The 26,241-nt window shown below is 40.2% G+C and overlaps 1 long non-coding RNA gene across 6 annotated transcripts; it reads left to right on the forward strand.

Annotated features, from left to right (window-relative positions):
• The first annotated feature begins 360 nt into the window (after positions 1-360).
• On the forward strand, positions 361-24,894 carry LOC124169268. Of its 6 annotated transcripts, none has more exons than XR_006867072.1 (7): positions 361-448; positions 535-633; positions 925-926; positions 9,711-9,866; positions 11,896-12,008; positions 16,901-17,094; positions 23,114-24,894. It is a non-coding gene; the product is annotated as an uncharacterized LOC124169268 (long non-coding RNA). The 6 variants fall into 6 exon arrangements; XR_006867073.1 differs by lacking the exon at positions 925-926 and adding an exon at positions 7,498-7,628 and having other exon boundaries at positions 11,879-12,008; XR_006867070.1 differs by lacking the exon at positions 925-926 and adding an exon at positions 7,498-7,628.
• Positions 24,895-26,241: the final 1,347 nt, after the last annotated feature.

The following is a 26,241-nucleotide window of genomic DNA, read 5'->3' on the forward strand; positions in this document are numbered from 1 at the left end:
GAATTTTAGCAACTGTTGCCGTAAATTTCAATAGATGTAATTATTTTAGATTTTGTGTTTATCTTTGGCATATTTTAATGGTTATTGGATTTTATTCGCCTACGTATCGATGATTTGAATCCGTGTCGCGGTAAACATTTCGTATTTTCCGCCGATTGCTTTGAAACTTTAAAGTCAAGTAAAGTACTAATTGTTTGGATACTGATGTAATACTTTAAAGTAAAATAAACGTTATGAGGACATCTTGTAAATAAAAATGAATGTTTAATCACGCGTACATCTTAAAAATGTATGTTAAATTCATAAATAGATATCAGACTGACTTTCTAGCTTTCCAATGAACCACTTCCGGTCACATCAATTCTTGGCGATTCGTGCTGTTGACCTTGTGGAGAACAGAGGAGAAGTTGCGTGGCGATAGTTAAGCGATGGTTACGTGGTATCAGCGGTAATGACTAATTCTGAAGTGTTGTTTGCTATTTGGCGTAAGTCTGAAGGTTCATATCATAGAGTTTATGGTTCATATAATCGCAGGAAATGGCTTAACACGCGTCACCTCACCGAAGATGGTTACTTCAGCTTCGTCGGAGCGGTTATTTTTTGGAAAGTTTCCTAGTCTTTTGGATTTTTTTTGTGAGTGTTGTTTTTTTAATATCGTTGACCAACTATCAATAATGCATGTCCGAAGCCCTTTACGGAGGACTTAATTTTTTGCATTTGTATTCTCATCACCCCGTTATTAGGCAGGTCTAATCTTCAGCCCGAACAGTCTTTCAATTGCGTTAATAACTCGGTCAGTTTTTGCGTTTATTCTCTTGTTAATTCATTCCTATATAAACTTTAGGAGTGCAAACCGGCCATTTCGATATTCTTATTAGTTTGTTTTCCTGTAGTATGTCATGTTTCTCAAATCTCGGTTTACAGTTGTGAAAAAAGGTCTTAATAGTCATTATTTCAAATTACAAATAATATTGTAGGTATTTTGATGGATTTGAATATTTCTAGTCTTAATCATTTTTATTGCAAATTGTGAGCGATGTAGTATATTGGTTACCTACTTATTTTCACATCTCAAGTAGGGATCTAATTCAGGGCTGCATTATCTTGGCCCACGCCAATGGAATGAAATTAATTTTTTGGTATATCTTATCATCTACGTATTACTCTGTGAGCCATCTCTAGGCTGCTTGGATGGGGGGTCGGTTATTTATTGGTCCGGTGCTTTTTTGCTAGAAATATAGATCGTGTAAGTACTAGAAAAAAATCAAGTTAATCGGAGATGCACAACTCCATCGTTAATGAGATGCATGTGAATTTTACACCTGCCTTCACTCTTGGCCTTAACCTGAATTTTGGATTGGATAGTGAAGGTGGAGATCACATACGAGTATGCTTCCCGGTTTGTCGCTACAAGTCGTTTACGGCAACAAAGCGAGAATGATATTTCATATATTATTATTATTATAGTATTCTACCGATTAAGGTAGGTTTCCATGGAGTACTAAAGAGGTGATCTGGGAGCCTCCCTTTCCTTCCAGCACTGCCTTCTTTAATTCGCTGTAAGGCCTACTCTCTTTCAATCTATCTAAAAATCCTATTCTTTTCCTTCCCCTCCCTCGTTTCCCCAACATTCTACCCTCCAACACCATTTTCAACATCCCTTCACCGCTAAGCACTAACCCCATCCAAACCTTCTGTCTCCTGCGTATCTCATCTAAAAGCTGCCTCTCCTCGCCAACCATATCCAGCACTTCGTCGTTCCTTTTCCTCTCCGTCCATTTCACCCTCTCCATTCTTCTCCATACCCACATCTCGAACGCCTCCAATCTTCTCTCGTCTTCTTTCCTCAGAGTCCACGTTTCCGCACCGTATAGAGCTACACTCCAGATCAAACTCTTCACTAACCTTTTCTTTAAACTCTTACACAACGATCCTCTCAGAAGCTCCTTCCTGCTCATGAACGCCTCCTTCGCTAATGCTATTCTCTTCCTGATGTCCTTACTACTGTATCCGTTTTCCTCTAACGTACTGCCTAAATAGTTGAATTGCTCAACCTGCTCAAGTTTTTCACCACCCACCTTTATCTTGAGTCTCACATTCCTCGCTCGTGATGCTTTACAAAACCGCATTACCATAGTTTTCTTGTAATTAATCCTCATCCCAAACTCCTCGCAACGTTCGTATAATGCATCCACTATGGCCTGAAGCCCCCTTGCTGACTGACTGATCAACGCCTGGTCATCCGCGAATCTCACTGATTTGAACATCATTCCTCCCACTTTTATCCCAGCTTCTAACTCATCCCACGCTTCCCTTACAATCTCTTTAGCGTACACGTTAAAGAGCAGTGGCGATAGAGGACAGCCTTGCCTCACACCTCGGCCAATGTTTGCCCACCCAGATTCTCCGTCCGCTATCCTCACTTGCGCAGTCTGGGCCATGTACAGATTACGAATCAGTCGTCTATCCCTCCAGTCTACACCTATTCTCTTGAGAATATCCATTAACTTTACCCAGTTCACCCTATCAAACGCTTTTTCAAAATCCACGAAACACACATATACGTCCTGCTCATATTCTAGGTTCCTCTCCACGAGGGACCTCATTATTGCTATTGCATCACGAGTTGACTTCCCTTTTCTGAAACCAAACTGATCTTGGCCCAAATACTTGTTTGCCCTCGCCTCCATTCCTCTGTTCAATATCCTCAGCACTACTTTAGCCGCATGGGATATTAGGCTGATAGTCCTATAATCTCCGCATTCCACAGCTTTCTTCTTTTTCGGAAGCAGAATTAAAACCGTCTTCACGAAATCCTCCGGCCAACATCCCTTTTCATAGATCTTGCGCACTAGTTCGAAAAACCTTTTCTTACCTTCCTTCCCTAGATTCTTCAGAAGCTCCATGGGATGTTGTCCACGCCTACTGCCTTCCTAGCCTTCATATCACGGAGTGCTCTCTCTATTTCTGAATCTAATATCTCCGGCCCAAGATTATCCTCCTCCACTGCACTTTCCTCCTCTAGAGTCAATCTCTCTGGTCTGTTCGTTCCATCATACAGGTCCTCCACGTATTCCTTCCACCTACCCTGTACCTCTTCTCGCTCGGTTAGCATTCTCCCATCTTTAGCCTTAATTTTAGACATGGCTTGTCCTCTTTTGCCGCCCGATAGCGACTTAACTTTGGCGTACTTCTCCATCTTTCTGGAACTTTTCCATTTCCTCGCACTGTCTTTTCCACCAAGCCTCCCTTGCCCTCTAAGTTTCACGTCGTAATCGATTATTCAATTCCCTATACATTCTTTTGCCCTGTTCTGTGTCCACGTTCTTCCACTTCCTCCTCTCCTCCATTTCATTTACCATTTCCTCTGTTATCCACGGCTTCTTTATCCTTCTACTGTCAATGTAACCAATTGACTTCTCCCCTGCTTTGACTATTCCCGTTTTTATATTATCCCATCTTTCGTCTACCGTCATGGTACTTTCAATCTCCCGTATACTAATGTCCACTAGCTCCTGATATTCTCTCCTCATACTCCCCTTCAGGGCTTCTACGTTCCATTTCTTCGCCTTCCTAACTTTCATAAGTCTTTTGAATCTTACGTTGCATTTCATGAGCTCTAGATTGTGGTCCGAATCCGCATCCGCTGCAGGGAAGCTGCGCGAGTTTTTCACACTGTTCCTAAACCTCTGTCTTACCATGATGTAGTCTATTTGATATCTCCCCGCATCCCCTGGACTTTTCCACGTGTACCTTCGCCCTTTATGATGATTGAACCACGTGTTTGTGATGAATAATTTGTTTCTCCTACAAAATTCTGCTGCTTTCTCTCCCCTGTCGTTCCGTATTCCTAGACCAAAATCTCCTATTTCGTTTCCATCCCTCCCTTCCCCGACTGAGGCGTTCCAGTCCCCCATCACTACCAGATTTTTCTTACCCGGTGTGTGTCTAATTATTTCCTCGAGCTGTTCATACACCTCGTCTACTTCTTCCTCCCTATCATTGCTAGTGGGCATGTAAACTTGGACCACCACAAGGTTGGTGGGCTGCGCCTTAATTTCTACCACCAGAATCCTATCGCTTACCTGGTCTATACCTACCACACGCTTACCCATCTTCCCGTTTAATACTAAAGCTACCCCTCGCTGGCTTTCTTCCCCTCCACTATATATAACCCTATACCCATCACTCCAATAGTCCCCCCCATCCCTCCACCTCACCTCGCATAATCCTAAGATATCTATCCTCCCTTTATCTATTTCCCTTTTGATATTTTCTAATTTCCCCGCCCTCATCATAGTCCTCACATTCCACGTCCCTACATTTAAAGCCGACTTCTTCTTCTCCATCTTCTTGGTCTTCTTTTCTTCCTTTTTCATTGCTGCTGTTGATGATGATGATGACGATGATAAGTCTCTGCAAGGATTTCGCATGTTGACGACCCCGAGGACCTTGCCGACCTCGCTGCCGTGCCCGACACCCACCCTTTGCGGACGGGTCCCGGGCGATGAGATTCCGAGGCTCATTTGGTTGTACTCCATGTGTTCAGGGAAGAGATAGTTGGTAGGGTTTCCCACTTCCATTCCAACAGTGTTTTTCACGTGACACCATCACGTGGACTACCTTTCGTATGGCTCCTACCCTTCGACCTATCTGGCATGGGTGGCCCTACCAGGAATAATTTAGAATTAATCCCGCCAGTGCAGCTCTAGGGGTCATAGGAACGCGCAAGCCTTTCCACCGCGACAAGGTTGTAGCCCAAGGGAAAGGATATCATATATTACTATTTTATAATTTTTAATCTGTAATTTATTTCCAGCCCACATCCTTCCTTTCATTCCCTAATTTCAAACACAAATAGGTACGTTTTTTGGCTCATCCCTGATACATACACAATGTTCACCTAAAAGTGTGTTTGTCTAGGGATGTGCACCCTAAGAATGTGTGCACTGTGCCAAATGTTCTACTTCTCTATGCTTACCTTTAAATATATACTTGTAAACCAAAGTTTTTTGCTGATACTGCAACCCCTAGTCATCTTGAGGAAAATTGATTGTGAATTGTTTACTTTCTTTTACTGTCCTTGCTTAAACTTTTTTGTGAAAAAAGTATTTTTCATAGTACAGTATATATGCCTGATGTCTTATCATGGGTCAAATATTTATTTTTGTATTTAATTAGCTACAAGATGGGCGATATGTATGTTAAACTCTTGCAACAACATGCATACAGTTTCTAACCACCAATAGAAATTTAGGGAAGCTCACCAGCTAACTGTCCTTAACACTGTGCTGGGACATAGCTAAGGAAGCCTTGGATGTCAGATGTATTTGAAAGGATGTAGGTAACAACCATTGGATGACTGATGGGCATACTAACAGTTGTTGGGTAATACTTCGTATTAAAATAACCAATTGATGTGCAATCAGCTTTTTCTCGTGACCATCCATCCCTAGAGTATGCCTTGCTCAGCTGCCAATTTTTCTGTGTTGCACTGTAATGACTAATTTTTCCCACTGCTTTTATATTGGCCCTTAAGATATGATACCTTTAAAATATATGTATATTTTTTTTACTTTAAGCAATCCAGCATTGTGGGTTAATATTTATCTGCATTTTTTTAGCTGACTTTGGTTAACCCTCTTACTGCTATCCTTCTTCCCAGGGGTACTGGGGCCGTATTCTGTATTTCGTCGGTACCGCACCGGTCGGTTTCCCTTCCCAGCCCACCGACAGCACATCATTCCGTACCGACGACGGTAAATTCAGCAATTCAGTATGGTCGTCGGTTTCAAATCAGTCAGTACGGTTCCCCCTACTTCTCAAACAGGGAAAATCCGAATATATCCGAAGTTAGAAGTCTTCTAACGTGTCTCCACCAATGAAAGAAGGGTGAAAACAAGTGAAGACTCATTGGCACAGTTTGTTGTCGTCATTCTCAATCTTTTTATTTGCGGAAATTACGACTTATTGCTATGGAAATTTGTGGACTATACCGGACAAGGTGGTATGGACTGCTGAGCATATGATGCGACTAGCAGTCCAGGTCGTGCGCATGACGCCACAGCCGGAGAGCAGATTAAGTTAATCGACATTGGATAAGTTATTAACAATGCTTGTATGATATGTGGTAGTAATGCTGTAAAACCTACAGAATCGAAGGAAACAATATTACAACATCACAGTATAGTTTGTATGTGATAGAGATTGTTGTTGCTGGAATGAATTATTGAAACTATCCTTGAGATCGTAGTTTCTTTAAAATATTGGTTCCGTATATTGCTATTTATTCATGATTTGGTTATATAGTTGTCATTAAGTAAGTTCCGTCTAAATGTTATCAACGAAAGGTTATGCCATTGGCACCGTAGCAGACGAAAATAACATAACATGGAACGTTAACATAAGATTCAAATGCAAATGTCATATTAGAGGAACAAGTTAGGAAATTGTTAAAAAAATATGGAGCTGGGTGTGATTAAAAGAAGTGTAATGACGAGGAAGTAAAGAAATTGTGGTTGGGTGAAATACATATTTTTAAGTTGCGTATTCCAAGTGAGAGAAAATGATAATATTGCGGCAAACCTCATACTTGCAAATATCTTCTTTTATTATCAAGTGAATCAATGGCAGACGATAAAATGAAATATAGTTGCCTGTTACAAATGAAAGAAACTGATACCATTGTGTCAAACTTCATACTTAAATAAAAAGATCTTATTTCTATGCCGAGAGAAACGCCAAATGATGATTGAGTGAAATAAAGCCTATTACAAGCGAGTGAAAGTGGCAACATAAATGAGAGAAAGTCATTATATGTTAGCAAACCTCATGTTTATTAACCAATATCTTATATTTCTGTCAAGGTAATCAATATAGATGATGACACAGTGAATTATAGAGGCGTATTCGAAGGGGCAGAAAAAGATAACATTGCAGAAAACCTCATTATTTACTCGGTGATGAGGTAAAAACAAAATAAAACGTACAATGCGCACCGGGGAGTTCATGGAACCCACTAGTCGGTGGCCGTATCGACACCTTTTTGCTGTCGGTACGGCTACCGACGATCTCCCGTCCTCTCGTCGTTGCCGCACCGATCGGGTTCGTACAGAATCGCACGACTTCTCACCGGGAGTCGGTGTGACGTTGCACCCGACGAATCGGTGCCGCACCGATCGGTTTGGAGTTACAGAATACGGCCCCTGGTGAGAAATGTGGAGGGTATTTCCGTGAAACGTGGCAACTTGGAAAAAACAATACAAAGCTATTTTATTACATATCCATACACAGGTTTTTTATTATTGAGGTTAAATTGGTTAATATTGACAAAATAGTTTTACATTTACCAAAATAAAATACATCAATGTAACAAGTTATAGCAAATTTACGTAAGAGCCAATATATCGGCCCACCTTTCTGCAAGGGTTAAATGAAGTAAAACTTTGATGGTCTTTTTTTTTTTACTGGAGATCTCAATGCTCGCATTTGTTCTAGTGGGTTGTGAGATTTTGTCCATGGTAATGAGTGTGGTGTGGTGGCAGATGTGTGTTCCTGCAATTCACTCAGTACTACTTCATCCTCTGGCAGTGTTAAGGCCATTTTTCACGGGGTTTGGAATTGCACAGGTTAGCACTGCATTTAATATTAAAATGGGGTGGAATTACACAAATGCATGAACAAAATTAGAACGGGCTATTTTGTCATCTCACATCCACAAATTCTCGCATGTGTTCTAGCAATTCACCGCTTTACACGACGCAATTTTGTGTGCCTTCACACACACTTCAGGTTTTGCTAGTACTTGCCCTGTGTAAAACGGCCTGTTGAACTGTCTAATATGAAGGAAATGAGAAGAGGGTTGGAAAAATTGCAATTCGTTACCGACCATTAGTGTATTCGTAATATTCAAGTTATTTGTTTTTAGAAATACCAGTTTAGACAAATGGCAAGGATCAATTTTATCCTCATTTGAAAAAGGCCAGATTGGCACCCATGCGATGCCACTCCACGTGACGTCACAGGGACCTAGTTTCTATACGAGTAGATAGGAGTTTTACATCGTCTGAGGTTACCAATGAATGCATGAAGCACAGAGCTCAGGGGAACATGTCTTAATAATCACCTATTAAAATTGGCTAAGGTCGGAAAGTTTTCTTCGTTTGATAAGGTATTAATAATCCTTGTTTAAGCCGAGCGCTACCAGCTAGCAGGGTACTTTGCTGCCTGCTGGCATCCTGTGTTGTATCAGCGCTCAGAGCCTTCCTCCAAGGTCTCCTCACTTGCGGCAGTGGGAATCAGAATGATGTCACACGGAAATTTTCCCGGCATTCATACTTATCCGTCGTGTTTTCCCATGCTTGAAAATTTTCACTTTTCATTTATTTGCGAAAAATAGATATCGTCATTTAAAAATCTAAAAGCGTGAAATACATACTCCAGGAGTAATAATCTTTCGATTTAGGCAATAAAAAAATAATAGGAAACAACTTTAATGCATTGATTTTAGTGATGATGATCAAGTGATGATGGTCTTATCACATTAAGGACCTGATATTTTTTTTTGGACTTACCCCAGTGGCCGGGTATTTTTCAAGGCAGGCTGTTTATTTGCATGGAACTTTAATTTGGTTTACATCTGAATAACTTTTTAATATCTCTCTTTCAAATTTTTATTGTTTTAAGATAAAACCTGATGTCATAATATGAATAAATAATTTTTACAAACAATGTCATCACAATGTATCATTGCATGTGGTATATATAAAGGCAGCGTGCAGAAAACACGCGTTATCTCGTGATCCGCCCGTAACAGTTGGCTCGCGAAACACGAGTATTCTCGTGAGCCGTCCAAAATGTGTTAACCTGAATTTTGGACTTGATAGTGAGGGAAAAGATTATACATCCGGTTTGTTTTGATCATTTAATTCATCAAAGAAGTTCAATAGTTTGGGCTTGCAGTGAAGATTGCTTATTGTAAGTTGGGTCTTGTTGGAAGAGTACTAGGAAATTGCGACGACAAAGTGAGGGAAATTAGCTATTTATCTATAATAGCTAGATTCCATTTGGAATATGCTGCGAGTGTTTGAGATCCTCATGAAAAAGGCTCAATAGAGAGTTATAACGTGTACAGAGAAGGGAAGCCAGGTGACCTCTTTAAACAACTGGTATCTAAATCACTGTCAGAAGTTAGATTTATAATTAGATTAAATCTATTATGTAAATTCAAGATCAGATTATTTTCTAACAAAGTAATCCATATCTAATGATCGCTGGCAGACCGGTAGATCAGATCATAACAATAAAATGAGAGAGAGCCACTGTAGAACAGATAGATTTAGAATCTTATTTTTTCCACAATCGATAAGAGACTATAATGGCGGTGTTTGGACTTAAAAATAGGTTAGTTGACTGGTGGTGTAGCTTACTAACTTATGTATTCCTTAAGGTATGTTCTAGCTAAATCGGCAGATTGTCTTTATTAGTGATTGGCAAGTGTTTTTCTTTGCATGGATGTGGAAGTATAATTTGTTAGTATGCATAACATTCTCATGACCTTGCGGTGTGCATGGGGGAATCCTTTTTTTATGCTGGTTATTGATCAACCCCAGCCAAACACCATGGTAGTTTGCAAGCTATTAAGTAAATGTGGAAAGGTTTTGCTGTAATAATTTCTGGGTCCTGTCGCTAATGTATTTTTTGTGTTTCAGTCGCAATGAAGTAATTGGTGGTGAAATCGTCTATGACATAATAAATGGATCCACTGTTCAAATTGGTGAAGCCTGCGATGGCATTATCCTGAACGTTCTCCATGATATGATGATGCTCATCCTGAAGCAGTGAAGCCTATGACTGCTACCATGGAGGTAAGATTTGATTTGTAATGCGTTGTCATTTTCATAAAGCTAAGTGGGACTCATGTGTGTCATCAGTCATATGAACCTTTGTATATGAGCCCAGATTTTCTTGCAAGTACAGCATACTCAACGATTTTCATGCTGCGGTTAATCAGGGTTGCGGATTATCCATGCATGCATCTCGTGCATCGTGCGTGCCTGATTATCCATCTCGCTTGATTTTTTCCGCGATCTTTATAAAAATATAAAATCGGATGCAAAATCATGGGAATTACTGCATTAATGCTATGATACACCGGGCTTATTATTTCTGTTAGAATCCCCTTCGTAAAATGGAAGCGACCGTGCACTAGCTGCATTCACGGGAGCACCAGAAAAAAATTCCTGTGTTCACCGACAGGTTGTAAACTAACCCGGCATGTGCTTTCACCGTGGTTTCAAGCCACCACGGTGTAATAAAGGTCAGTGGGTCCTGTTTTCCAAGCCTCGCAGTGCACAACCACAGTCTACTAAAAAGATCGCAAGATGGCGAAGAAAGCTCTCATTGAGTCCGGGAGGCACTCTAAAATAGCATAATAACTGCATAAATAATGATATATTGTATGTTTTAGGTAAATAATGAGCATTGCGAGACCTTTAAGTGAAAGTTTGGGTTATCCGTGTTTTTTGATTATTCATGCCATCTCTCCCCATCATCAGCCCGGATAATCAGGAGTGTACTGTAATGAAATCCTCCCCCCCCCCCTCTCACGCCAATCGTTTTATGAATCAAAAAAGCACATTTAAGTAATTCGTAAATTCTATGTTTAATAGTAAAGATGTATTCTATGTTTGGTCAGGGATTGACTTGCAATTAGACAAGTTCCTAGCTATTTAAATTCATTAAATCCCAATATTCAATTCTCATTGGAAAAAGAAGAAAATAGTTCTCTGAATTTTCTTTATATTTGCACATCAACTATACTCATAAGTATTCTGCCGATAAAGGTGGGTTTTCCATGTAGTACTTCAGAAACTTTCTGAGAGCCTCCCTTTCCATCACGCACTTCCCTCTTCAAATCACAATAACACTTACGCCTTTTCATCCCATCTGAAAATCCTATTCTTTTCCTTCCTCTCCCTTGTTTACCTAACATTGTACCCTCAAACATAGTTTTCAATATCCACTCCCAGCTAAGCACTTAGTCCATCCATACCTTCTGTCTCCTTCTAATCTCATCTAAAAGCTGCTTCTCGTCACCTACCATGTTCAGCACTTCATCGTTCCTCCTCCTCTCTGTCCACTTCACCTTCTCCATTGTTCGCCATACCCATATCTCGAATGCCTTCAGTCTCCTCTCTTCGTCCCTCCTAAGTGTCCACTTTGCCACCCTGTAAAGAACTACGCTTCAGATCAAACTCTTCTTTAACCTTAACTTTAAACTCTTAAATAAAGATACTCTACTATGAAGGCCTCCTTTGCAAACGGTGGACAAGCAGTAATCTCCCGTATTCTCCGAGCTATATTCCGAGACTCTGTCGGCAGACGTATCTATTGCCCAGGGCGCAACCCGAATAGGCGAAGGCAAAAGAATTCCTACTCAGTCTGAGAGTCGCAGCCCTGCCGAAAAGTCAGCCGTCACTCCACCTCCGCGAGGATTGCACGAGCTTCTCGAGGAGACCCGAAGGGAAAGTGCCTTTTCACTTTATTCACAAAGTGGAGTTTGAACCAATTCATGCTTCCTGCTCCTGTAAGTGAAACCATTCAGGTCTTACAGTGCCCTGGCATTTTAACAATCCCACCGCTGCCACCATTGTAAGGGTTGGTACGGCCCACCACCTCAAAGAAGTGTCGCAGGTCGCACTCCTTGAATTGCGCGTGGGTTCTTGCCCTTGGTGTCGGGAAACGAATAATCACACACAAGTATTTGAAGTATTAACCCAAAGTTTATTTCCATTGTAAACCCAATTTCCCAAATCAATTTAAGCAAAAGGCATGAAGTAATAGTGAATTTGTGCGTCCAGAATAACCAACAGTTAAGATTTTACCAATGTCTAGGGAAGGAGAAGAGCTGCAGCTGAGCTGCAGTCTGAGAGTCGCAGCCCTGCCGAAAAGCCAGCCGTCACTCCGCCTCCGCTAGGATTGCACGAGCTTCTCGAGGAGACCTGAAGGTAAAGTGCCTTTTCACTTTATTCACAAAGTGGAGTTTGAACCAATTCATTGCTTCCTGCACCCAAAGGCAAGAACCCACATGGCAAAGCTGGGTTCGACCCTCCGTCTCACGAGAGAGGCCGGGGCGGACACTGCAAGGTGTCTAAATTGTTTTAACTGCTATAGGGTCTTCAAGACCTTATGCAAAATGGATTTTGTGTGTTCATTCCATGATAAGGTTTTATTTGGTGTAACTCCTAAGTTAGTAACACTAAGTTAGTAACACTATCAGAAAAATCATTTTCGACACCTTTAACAACTATCTTTGGCAGGGCATCAAGTATGATTCTATTAGCATAAATATTACTACCAATGATGATACTTTTGGTCTTGCTGGTACATATTTAGTTGCTGACAGTTTTCCTGTGACCACTTACATATATTTCGAATATCATCATTCACCTTATTAACCCTTAACCGGTGACATGCGGTCTGAGAGACCGCTGCGTTTCTAAAATATGGATATTTTCAAAATTAATGTTTCCAAATATCTATAATTCTTGTTAGCTTCATATTTTTGCATAACAAGGACATCCTACTCTTAAAATTTAATGTTCCTTTTACTAATTTCTATAAATTTGCAATTGATTTCGATTAGCGGTCTGTGAGACGTCATGTCACTAAATTAGAAAAATCAATAAAGGCAAATCGTTACAAGAGAATAAGGAACGAAATATGTCGTAAAGTGCGGAAGGCTAGAGAAACGTGGATGAAAAGCATTTGCGAAGACGTGCAAAACAATCTTAAACATGGAAAAGTAGAGGCCGCTTATAGGATAGTGAGGAACCACTTTAAGGAAAGGGGCGTAAGATGTAATACCCTTAGGGACAAAAACGGAGAACTATTGATTGAAAACGAAGAAAAAGGGAAGAGATGGAAGGAATATCTGGAAGATTTGTACATAGGAAGTCGCCTCAGAACGAATGCTATCGAAAATGAGAGGGAAGTGGATGCCGATGACATGGGAGCTACAATTTTAAGATCGGAATTTGATGCGGCTGTAAGAGACCTCAGGATAAATAAAGTGTCTGGCATTGATGACATTCCTGCAGAACTAATCAAAAATTCAGGAGAGAAGACGTTGAACCAGCTATACAAAATCATTAGTGAAATGTATACGACAGGTGAGATACCAAAGGATTTCGAGAGGAACATTATAATCCCTATTCCTAAGAAGAAAAGAGCGGAGAAGTGCGAAGATTTTAGGACCATAAGCCTTACTACACATGCATCAAAGATACTGACTGGGATCATCTATAGAAGAATAGAACGAAAAGCAGAAGAGTACCTTGATGAGGATCAATTTGGATTCAGAAAAAACAAAGGCACAAGGGAAGCAATATTGGCCCTTAGACTGCTCATAGAGAAGAGAATGGAAAAGAACAAGACAACATTCGTTGCGTTTGTGGACTTAGAGAAAGCATTTGATAACGTGGATTGGAGCACAATGCTTGGAATCCTAAAGGAAATTGGGGTTCTTTATAATGACAGAAGAATCATCCACAGTTTATACAAAAACCAAGTAGCCGTGATAAAATCAGGGCCCAGCTGTGAAGAAGCAAGAATTAAGAAAGGAGTGCGACAAGGCTGTACATTGTCACCTGTAATTTTCAACGTTTACATTGAAAAAGCCATTAATGAAATCAAAGAAAAGGAATTGGGAGTGAATATCCATGGAGAAAAATTAGCATGCTAAGATTTGCCGATGACATAGCCGTTATAGCAGAAACAGAGAAGGATTTGAAAAATATTCTGGTTAATATGGGTAGGGTAATGAGTAGATATCAACTGAAAATAAGCACGAAGAAAACCAAGATCTTAGTATGCAGCAGAAGAGAAGAAGTCAAGACCAACATTAAAATAGGGAGGCAAAAACTGATAGAGGTGGATGAATTATGTTATTTGGGAAGCAAGATAACTAGTGACGGGAGAAGCAAGAAAGAAATTATCAGCAGAATAGCCCAGGCAAAGAGAGCATTCCACCAAAAGAGAGACCTGCTTACAGCGGGAAACTTAAATATAGAAGTAAAGAAACAATTTATAAGAACCTACTTCTGGAGTATGCTCCTATACGGAAGTGAGACAATGACCCCAGCGGAGAAAGCAAGGATAGAGGCCTTTGAAATGTGGTGCTACAGAAGAATGCTGAAAATCAAATGGATCGACCGAGTTAGTAACGAGGAAGTCCTAAGAAGGGTAGGAGAGAGGAGAAGCCTCATGAAAACCTTAATAAGAAGACGGAACAACCTTATAGGCCACATCTTGAGACATGATGGCCTGATGAAGACAATCGTCGAAGGGCAAGTGGAAGGCAAGAATGGAAAAGGAAGACCTCGGACAAAATATATGGAACAAGTAAAGAGAGATGTGAAAGAGAAGAAATACGTAGGTGTGATAAGATTAGCTGATAGGAGAACTGAGTGGAGAGCTGTGTCAAACCAATCCTAGGATTGTTGACCAGTGATGATGATGGTGGAAATGATTCAAACATCTACATCTACAATTTACCCTGCGAGCCACCTCTAGGGTGTTTGGCAGGGGGTGATCAATCACCAGCATGCAGCATGCATTTGGACTCCCACATGCACACCACACCATCCAAGAAACGTCCCGTATAATAACAAACTATACTACTATATGCTGTTAGAAATAGAATATAGAATAGAAATTCAGAAACATGCAGTAAGTTTTACATAGGTTAGTAGGCTACACTACAAGTCATGCAATCTATTTACGCGTTCTATTGCTGCCGTTATAATCTCTTATTGATCGTGGAAAAAATGACATTCGGAATCTGTCTGTTCTGCAATCTATCTCTCTTATTTTATTTATATGATCTGATCTTCCGTAGTACGTTGGCGTCCGCAAGATATGGTTAACTTCGTCAGAAAAGACACTGCTCTTGAATTTATCTAAAAGGTTTAGTCTATTTTTCAATCTACGGTCCGACAGAGATTCCCATCCGAGTTTATGTAAGAGGTCAGTTACACTAACAAGACTATCGTAACGACCTTTCACATACCTGGCAGCTCTTCTTTGCACGCGTTCTAACTCTGTTATTAAGCCTTTTTCATGAGGGTCCCAAACACTGGCAGCGTATTCCAAATGTGGTCTAACGAGGGAAAAGTAGCTAATTTCTCTCACTTTGTCGTCGCACTTTCCTAATATTCTTTTAACAAAACCCATTTTACGATTAGCTTGACCGGTTATTTCTCGAATATGTTTATTCCACGATAGATCATTATTGAGTCTAACCCCTAGATATTTCACAGATTCAACTGCCTTTAACTGCGCGCCCCGAATGACATAATTACGCTGTAGGGAGTTATTCTTCTTCCAGAAATTCATTACGACGCATTTTTCCAAATTTAATTCTAACTGCCAAGCATCGCACCAAGCTTGGATAGCAGCAAGGTCATTCGTTAGTTCATCTATATCTTTGCTGGAACGAATTTCTCTGTAAACTACAGCGTCGTCTGCAAATAATCGTAACTTACTCTGCACTACTTCGCCAATGTCGTTTATATAAAGAAGGAATAGGAGTGGGCCAATGACACTACCCTGAGGAACGCCAGAAGTGACTCTAACCTCATTGGAGACTGCACCGTCTAATACTACTCTTTGGACGCGGTCGCTCAAAAATTCTCTAATCCAGGAAATGACATCTTCGTCTAGACCATAAGATTTCAGTTTTAATATTAACTTTCCGTGGGGTACTTTATCAAATGCCTTTTTGAAATCAAGAAAAGTTGTTAAAAACAATTCGTAATGACTTATTAAGCATAAGAATTATTTATATTTTGCTAAGAAGCATCTTTAGTTGTACATAGTGGATATTTAAGCACTTAATTTTTCTAAAATTCATTGCGTTAGAATAAATGACCAATCAAGAAGTTTCTGAAGGCAAATGTAAAACAAATGAAAAACAGTTTTCATTGGAAATATCACTCATTTTGTTGTTTAAATGATAACATTTTTTTAAAAATGTTATCAATAATTAGAAGAAAATAGTGGTGAATTTCTCGTACCCTTAGCAGGTAGTACACATGTACTGTTATTTGTAAATTGGAACCAATTGAACTGAAATTTCGCGTGCTCACGGCTGGAGCGCAATATCTACTTACGGGTATCTATCAGCAGTCAGTCTCCTCTTAAATATTTGGGGACAGAACATCTTAGCATTGAGTTTTACTGCCAGAAGAAATAATAAAAGCCTAGGAAGCACTGAGAGTGAAATGTCGAAATGCAAGTGACATAACATCTATATTTGTCCAAAGCGTTTTTTTGGCTCCTTTTTTTCAAGTAACCAGAAAACCCTCGAGTGCGTATTTTCTGAAGTAGTGCGAAAATCTGTCGACAAATGCCGACAAATACAACTGATAGTGAAGGAGGAAGCGCAGATGTTGACATTATTTCTTCCATCACCATTGTCTTAAGTTCTTTAGTTGGAATTACATGGTTTAACACCATGTGTTTATTCCATCAACTGAGTCCATTTTCCATTCGAAGTTGATTGTTATTTAACCATTGGCCCCGTAAATAACTACAAAACTGATTCTATTGACAATATATTTTTTTAACTTATATTCGAGATTAAAACTATGTATTAAGTCAATCTCTGCCATTTGGGTCAACATGCACAGGAAGCCACCTAAATGATGGTTTAAACATCCCTTTCTAGGGAGCATATCAAATTAATTTCAAATAATTATTGGTGTTTTCCCCCAGCATGAGGTCCATTTCTCCTCATACTTCAGATATGTCCGCAAAATCACTGTTCTTCTTCTAGAATGAAGTGGCACTGGTGGTTTACATCATATGACACTATAATCTGTTCACTTTATGTCTGCAGGTGGGCTTTCGTTCGAGCCTGGACATTCTCGGAGGGCTTCGCTGATGGGGGAGTGGTTGTACCAAGAGAGAGAGGAGTAGCAAACATAATGTTGCCTAATGTACATAGCCACTCCAGTTTGTCACTGAAAACATGTGAGTCAGAGTAACATCAAAAATCACCATCAAAAGGACTGCCCAAAAAATAACAGACAGGTAGGTATAAAAGGTATTGAAGATAATCCCTTCAAAGAAATTTTCGTATGAAGATTTTCACAGCTTCTTTTATCAATGTTGGTGGTTGGTGGTCAGCTTCAATAGGGAGGATGGATATAACCTCAGCTGCGTATTGAGAGGGTTCCTGGCCCAATATAATGACCAAAGGCTATTGCCTTCCGTGAAAATTCAAAATCAGGTCAACAATGGATTAACGAAACCCATATAAGCTCGAGATGAGAACGGTTTCCCTCCCATTCTCTTGATAATGCTCCCAGTAGGAGGAGTGAAATGTTGAGTGAGAAAATGTTACGTATGCAGCAATTTCCGAAAACAATAATCAACCCTTCAAAGAAACCCATTGCATTGCCAGATACCATGCTGAATGCGGCACCGTTGGTGAAAGGCATACTTGAAGACTTTTCAGGGAAGTGTGAGGTTTGGCAGCACTGCTCCACAAGCAGATTCTCAATGTAAACACGACAGAGTTCTGAGAGCACTTCTAAAGCACTAGGCCCCACCTGCTGTCTTAATTAGCAAAGGGAAAGTCACGTTTCGAGAAACTTTTCCTGCCCTCACCCCCCCTTTGCTTTAGCCACACAAGCTCACTCATAAAGGTAATAACTAGGGATGGGTCGAATAGTAGATATCTCGAATTCGAATATCAAATCATTGCTCGAATATTCGAATACCTCTAATTTCGAATACCTCGAATACTAAACGATGAATGAGAAAATGTTTGACTAGGTCGCCAATGTAGCAGGAAACCCAAGATTTTTACGAGTAATTGTGATTGCCTTTAAAGGATTCAAACAGGAATTTAGCTGATTAATGGAATATTTTAATTTTATGTAAACAATAGGGTAATTTCCTTCATTAAAGAAAACGAAAGGCATTGATTGTGATTCGTTACCCACCGTTGGTGTATTCAAAATATACAAATTATTTGGTTCTAGAAATACCGGCTTAGACCAATGGCAATGGTCAATTTTATCCTCATTGGAAAAAGGGCAGATTGGCCCCCATGCGATGCCACTCCATGTGACATCACAGGGACCTAGTTTCTACACGAGAGGATGGGAGTTTTAAATCGTCTGAGGTTGCCAATGCATGCATGAGGCACAGAGCTTAGGGAAACATGTCTCAATAATCACTTATTAAAACTGGCTAAGGTCGGAAAGTTTTCTTCGTTTGATAAGGTATTAATAATCCTTATTTAAGCCAAGCGCTACCAGCTAGCACGGTACTCGGCTACCTGCTAGCATCCTGCGTCGAAATAGCGCTCAGAGCCTCGCCCCAAGGTCACCTCACTTGCGGCAGCGGGAACCAGAACAACGTCACCCAGAGTTTTTCCCGGCATTCATACTTACCCAGCGCGTTTTCGCGCGCTTGAAAATTTTCACTTTTAATTTAATCGCGAAAAATAGATATCGTTTTATAAAACTCTAAAAGCGTTAAATACGTACTCCAGGAGTATTAATATTTCGATTTAGGTAATAAAAAAATAATAGGAAACCAACCTATTTGACCATTACGCCAAAATGCCTCTGTCGTATTTCTTCATCTTTCTGGTATTTATTTTCCTGCGTAAAATGCTTAAATAAAGTCAGAAATATGTCGTGTTTGGTCTTATTCTTTTTTAAATTACGCGCACATTACTAATATTTCAATCCAGTTAAAGTGTAATATCAATTGCCGAAAGTCATTGTTAGAAAAATTTTGGGCTAGTAGATGACTCATGCAGCGGTTGACCTCCAGAAATGGGGAACTTCGAAGCAGGTAAGCAGAAAAAGGCCAGTGGGTGAGTAGAGGGGGGGGGGGCGTGAGACACGTTTTCATTGTTCTCGTGTAACTTTATATATTTTTCGAAGCTAAGGTCTTTGTAATACGATCTCTGCGCGAGCTGGGATCTTTTGTTTGATTTCGTCAGAGTGGGTGAGGCGAATGCTGAATGGAGGGGGTAGCAGATCGTGGGAAATGCGCCAATGTCACTATCCCACGGCACTGAGTTCCTCCCTTTGGTAGTTTCATCTCCTGAGGAAGATTCGATATAAGTGCCTGTCGTTATTAGCCACAAAGGACACATGGCAAACACCTCGTCTCATTTTATCAAAAGATGGATGCGGGAAAATGGGCAGTGGGGAGAAAGAAGGAATGGTGAAATGTGATTCTATTATTTTCCGGTAACTTGATATTTTTTTCGAAGCTGAGGTCTTCGTAATACGATCTCTGCACGAGCCTGGACCTTTATTTGATTTCGGTGAAGAGGAAATCGTCGGAGGGGGTGGGGCGAACGCTAAATGGAGGGGGATAGCGGATCGTGGGAAATGCGCCAATGCTGCTATCCCACGGAACTGAGGTTCTCCTGATGGAGGACACCTGGGATTTTCGGATTTTTTTCACCCGATCAATTTCGGTTCCCCACGTCGAACTCTTTTCACCGCTCTAACCCGCAAATTTGATATAGTTCGTCAGCTTGCCTAAAACGGCGCTGCATGCACTAAACGACTACAGTTCTCATCATTTTTCCGAGCTAACTTCCAACGACGTGCGAGCGACAGTGTGTGACGCGAAATTCAAAGTATTCGAGGTATTCGAGACGGAACCTTTGACATAAGTATTCGAGATCTCGAATATCGAATACTTTCCAGTATTCGAGTATTCGCGGATACTATTTTCACATCTCTAGTAATAACTAATAAGATGAAGACAAAATAAACAGAGTTTTGAAGGACCCGGGTTGGTCAGCTGCCTCACCAAGAATCAGGACCACCCAATTAGATGGGTATAATTTGTTTTAACTTCTGTTTGATGCTACCCATAGCTTCACTTTAAATCATAAATTTCAGTTTTGCAAGGATCAGCTTTTGTGCAAAGAAAATAATTGAGCCATGCCTTTTTTCAGACTTCAGAAATACAGTGGAAGCCCCTTATAACGACAGCTCTTGGGAACAGAGAAATCTGTTGCTATAGTGAGTTGTCATTGTTGCCGAATGCAATTACATCGTCACAAAAAAATCACTCATCAGGCGTCACCACGGCTGTTTCTGCCGAGAGGCGAAACTTGCGGCATGATAGCCGTTTTAAATCATTATTTTGAACATTTAATTCACTAATGGTCATACTCACTTGCAACCTATGATCAAATCATATGTAATTATGCAGGATGCTATATGCCGAGGCATTAAAAAGTCGATTTTAAAAGTCCCAGCTTCAGACTCACTCGTACTGAACTGTGCATTAGGAGCTGTTATTATCCTTATTTCTTGGATGCTCCAAATATATATGTCATAACTACCAGTTATGGCTATGCATCGGACTATTAAATGCTAAAACTTCGGAATCTGTTCAAAAATTCATACCTTCTATCTTTCCGAGTAGTAATAAAAATGATGGGTGGCTGCTGCAATTGGGTGACGAAAGGAGCGTGATAAAATTTTAGGGTTCCTCATGAGCATTGCAATTCTATCTTTTTCAGGTTAACGGCGGAATGAAGGTGGAAGTAATCTTCTTATGCTTCAAGTCTGCCTGTATGAATGGTTTACTATCGTGTTTCAAAACAGCCGACTCAAATGCTATCGGAATCATGAAACCGAACAGCATTACGGCATCTAAAAGCATATTAGTCATATCAACTCAAGTCCACTCTTTGTCTGTCTGTTAGCAATATTTATGTTTCGTAGAGATTCACGCAATCGGACGCAATATCAGCGGACGTAGAGACCTCTAGTGGCAGTAGCGCACACTTTTTGATAGGAATGCTGACTGGAACTGAAGAACGCTCGTAGTTTTAGGCGGCAATAACACAATTTTAACGTTTCTTAGTTCTATTGGTGGGTGGGCTGGGCAATTGTCAATGAATAATAGTACTTTTTTATTCCTTCCACCAATCCTAGCATCAAACGCTCGTAACCACTGCGTGAAGATAGCAGCCGTCATCCAAGCATTTTTATTTGCTTCGTAAGTGCAAGGGAGAGTTTTAACTCTCTTAAAACATCGGGGATGGGCGGATTTCCCCACCACGAACGGTTTTAACTTATCTGAACCATCCATATTGGCGCATAAAAGAACAGTTACGCGGTCTTTACTTTTCTTCCCTCCTTTGCAGGGGTCCGTTCGAGTGGCGAGAGTTTTGTCCGGGAGAAGGTTAAAATATATGCCCGTCTCATCCGCGTTGTAAATATCGCAGGGGCTGTAATTGTCCAAATAGTCTATAAGGACCGGAGCCCAGCCTTCTTCAGCATTAACGTCAACACTTGATGATTCACCGGATAGTTTGTGAAGGGATATCCCCTTCTTATTTTTAAATCATGCAAACCATCCATCCGAGCACTTAAAATTGTCTTCACCAAGCCTCTCACACAAATACTCAGCTTTAGCCTTCATCATTGGGCCGGTGATAGGAATCCCTGCGGCTCTTTGCTGGCAAAACCACGAGAAAAGAGCAGTTTCTAGCTGCGGATGCTCTCCGGGCCACAGGTGTTTTTGAGTGCTTGGACGCCCTTCTTTAAGCACTGCCGAACGAATTTGTTCTTTTTTCTTCAAAATAGTGAACAATGTCGATGTATTAATTCCAAATTGCCTCGCTATTTCACTCTTTGAACACTCTCCACTTTCACAATCTGCAATAATTCTCATTTTGGTTTTTAAATCCAAGGACTTGCGCTTACTAGCCATGGTGCTAGCAGACGGGCGGAATAATTTTTAACCTCACTGCGGAGGCGCGGGAGGGAGATGACAAAAGAGCAATGAAATGTGTACTCGAGAAATTTAAGGAAAGAAGAATAGGAGAATACGGAACATGTAGACGTCGACGTTGGCGGAAAAAATGCCGTTTTAAAAGCATTGAATTCCAGAGATGTGGCACGTGGTCAAAAAGTCAACCTGTCGTAATTACGAATGGCGCAAGAGAGGAATCGAGCCATTATCGCTAATACGCATTTATTTTACATTTAAATTATAGGGTTTAAAATGGTTCCTTGGGTAGCTGTCGCTAATTCGAGCTTGTCGCTATATCCCGTACTCGTTATAAGGGGCTTCCACTGTATCTATTTTTCATGATGCTTCTTGATATTCCTTGATGGGGTATTTAACACAAATATAACCCAGGTTGTGTGTGTGGAAGACAATTTAAGACGCAAATAATACATGACTAAATTTTTGGAGGCACTAGCTCCTTCCTTGGAGTTTGGAACAAGAGTCAAGAGAGACTCCAGGAGACTCTTTTTCCAAGGAAGGTGGTAGTGCCATTGAAAATTTAAGTCAAGCAAGTGTTTTTTGTATCTTTCATTGTCTTCTATCAGTGGCGTAACTATGGGGTGGGGATGAGGGGATATATTCCCCCCCCCCCCAACGCCTCAAAAAAATAAATATAAAAATTTAAAACTGTTGTCTAGTTTTGACATGTAATAACTGTGTCTGTTTAAAGTTAAATTTTTAATGCCAAAATTAGGTAAAATGTATTTCCAGGCATGTCGTTTTTCAAAAAAACTCCCGGAACCCCAGTTGCTTGGGGGGAATAGGTACCACACCATGCCATCCCATACCCCCCCAAAGTATATGCCTAGTTACACCACTGTCTTCTATACTGTGTTTTTCCCTGCCTGGGTTATATTTGTGTTGTTTTTCATGATGTTCATGTGTAAACTCATGTTCTTCTGCTCTATTCAATTAGTATTCTGGTATACAGTATGTACAAATATTGTTTTCATTTTATAATAATGACAATTACCTCATTATCATTGGCGTATCTGTGACTGGTAACATTCTATGTCTTTTGACTTATTTGTTCAATCAAGTGTTGATAGTGATGTTGATATTGAGTTTACTGTATAAAGAAATATTTCTTAAGTGGAATCCTCTTTTCAAATGTACATTCTTGTTTGTTGCATTGTACCTCATACTATGTATCTTAATCACATTATATATAGCTACAATGTCTGTAGAATATTTGCCAAAATTCCTGGTTTAGTATAGCATGGCAGGCATTTATTGATAATTATTCTTCTATTGATGGCAGAATGTTAGAGCAGAGGCTCCCAGAGGCCGTCTACTGGGATGTAATCTGCCAAGTTCTACAGGAGCAATGTGGTGCTACACTTGCATTGCATGATACCACCCTCGAAGCACTGTGGATAGGAAGAGAAGACCAGTTGGAAGAGGCATCATTGTAACAGCCTGTGTAGAAATCCAACCACGATGGCCTCAAGGGCTGCCAAGGAGTGGAGATGGAGTGCCCAGCTGCCCATTCTGGAGAAGCTCCTGCCGGCCATAGTCAATGGGGTAGAGTGGCAAAGAGTCCATCTAGATTGGACTTCCAGTTCTTTGGACCGGGTGTTAAGAATGCCAACTAGATAATTAGGAGAATAAGTGAATCTGAGTGATATTGTTTTTTTTTTTTTAGTGTTTATTATTCAGCTATTAAAATATCTCTTATCAGGACTTAGCAAAAAAAGGAAAATGAATCCAGTTACTATAACATTAGTTCAAGTTTAATATCTCTGTTGTATTTTTTATTTCTGAGCGTAATTTTGATTTAATCCCAGCATATTTTTTTAATTTTTTTGGAATCTTATTATCTGTAATTCCTTTTTCAAATGGTAATAAAATAATGAAGAAAATCTGAAGAACTAAGCATGATGGAGTAGAATTTTTCCATATTGGAAGAAATGCATGCAATTTTCCACTGTTATTTGTGAGGTTTGTACTGTTTACAGTGAAACCTCTAAACAAAACTCAAAAGGACTGAAACTTAGCAGTTTTGTTTGTCAGGAGTTTGCTCCTTGGAGGTGGTTCGAACGTTGCATCATCTCAGAGGCATGAAAATTTAAGCAAGCCTGCACGTATTATCTTCATTGTACTTAACATACTTCAAAACCATGGAAAAGCAATGCCAATTCCTGCAACTGCAATGAGAGTCACTGGCAAGAGACCAAGTTTAGGAAGCCTCAGTTTGTATTATATCATCACGTTGTTTGTCAATTGCTTTTCAAAAATTTATGCAGCCTACCTATGAGTGCAAAGCAATCCATTTATTTTCACTAGTTTAATTAGAGATCATACACTGTCGAGGTTTATACTGAAAAGTTATGAAATCAATGGATTTTACCATCTCAACTGCAAATTTTGGCGAACAGTCCCAATTATAGCTTTATCCTCATGAAATTCAGCTCGATCTACGATAATGATGCGAGTGGCGATTTTCGTCAACCAAACAGAATGGGCAGAGGGTGGCAGTATTTCTAGTTGTTTAATCAAGAAAATTCTATTGCAATAGTTGTGGCCGTGGGCTTCATAAATACAGTGGAAGCCCCTAATAATGGCAGCTCTTGGGAAGAGAGAAATCTGTTGCTGTAGTGAGTTGTCGTTGTTACCGAAGACAATTACATCACCACAAAAAAATCACTCAACATCACTACGGCTTAGACTTCGACCGATACCACTTTTTCCAATACCAAACCGATACCTCGAAATCAGCGGCTGATACCGATAGTATTATTTGCCGATACTGTACTTATTTTTCCCCAAAAAATTTAATACATATGTGCTTTCTTTCTCGTGAACTAAGCTCAGTAATCCAAAGTGTGATATAAGAGCAAATAATGAGAGAAATGACATTGTGATTACTCTTTTATTTTGCAATTCTTGCAATTAATCACTGGGATTAAATTTCAGACTCTTAAGCCCTCTTGCATTTGTGAATGCTGGAAATTCTTTTTAATGAATATGAGCTGCTGAACAGCAAGATATGTTCTATTTTTCATATGAATCGTGTTCTAAATGAATAGTATTTCTAGATGATTTTATAGTGTTTTTATAAATAGAAGATTCACCTCTAAACTCTTCAAGTCTTACAGGGAAGTGTATTGAAAAAAAAAGTCTCATCTAAATTGAGAATGTCTTTTGGAGCATACCCTTCTATATGCTCACTTACGCAATATTCCTTTCACTGTGCCCCATTATGGGGATCGACAATATCGGACTCACCACAAATTGTCTTGTATATAACATTATGCCTAGTCTTAAACATGCCTAACCATCCATTTGAAACCTTGAAGTCTTCAATTCCCACCCTCATTGCCACATGTTGTGCTTTTTCCTTCAGAATAACTGGACTGAAGGGTATGTTCGAGGACCTGGTGCACTTAAAGCATTCGTTTAAAATTTCTTCTAGTCTTGCATAGTTTGAGTAATTAACATATTTTTGCCTCTTTGCACTGGGTCTGCATTCTACTGTGGTGATTTCAATGTGTTTGCGAGTTTTAACAACAGTGTTTAACCTAGGCACTGGAATCCCAAGTTCTTTGGCCAGGGAAATGCGTGAACCCACATCCAGTCAACTCTTCCCAAAATTTTTATTTTATATTTTATTGACAAAGTTGTCCTCTCTTGTTTGCAGGCTATTCCATGTTAGATTCGTGTTATTTTATTCTGTCACGAAAAAATCAGGGAAAAAAGATAATGGTGTAATACTGCTGACCCAGCCTATGACTTGTGTTAATCTCTTTCTGCCTGTACTTTTCCCTTCCCGTCTTTGAGATGAGCCTCTGCCTGCGTAGACATTCCTTCTTCCACCCACTCCTGCCCACTTTCCCCCTTTCCTCTTGCACCTCCGTACCTAGAGAGTGAGCAGTGTACTTTGTACCTAGACGTGCGATGCACTGACGACATCGGGAGCCAATGAGGGCTTCTGACCATGTCACGAGGGGGATGCCGAGACTCTGAGGTACTGTTGGTGCATGGCTGTCGGGCGTGGGATGTAATCGAGTGAAGACAATAAACGCTATCCACCGTTTGTCTGACTGTCATTGCCCTTGGTTCCCTTCCTTCCTTCAGCTGAAACCTTTGATCGCTGCCCCTGGCGTTACAACGGTTACAATGGCTTTAAAATTAATTGAAGAACTTGGTAATAGTGTACCTGAAGGATGGATCACTAAAGCCAGCATCAACATTTTTTGCAATTCATTAAAAAATGACCAAATAACCTCTAAAAGAAGCTTATTATTCCCAGAAGACAGTGGTTTTGGATGAAAGGCACCACCGGTTTTGCAAAAAAGAGCTGCAGATACACCAACAAATTTTCTATTGGTGAGACCAAGCTACGAGTGCATTTCCTGAACAATGGTGTTAGTTGCTGGAAACATGCCA

Source organism: Ischnura elegans, chromosome 12 (assembly GCF_921293095.1).
Source record: "Ischnura elegans chromosome 12, ioIscEleg1.1, whole genome shotgun sequence".
Taxonomy (NCBI): Eukaryota; Metazoa; Arthropoda; class Insecta; order Odonata; family Coenagrionidae; genus Ischnura; species Ischnura elegans.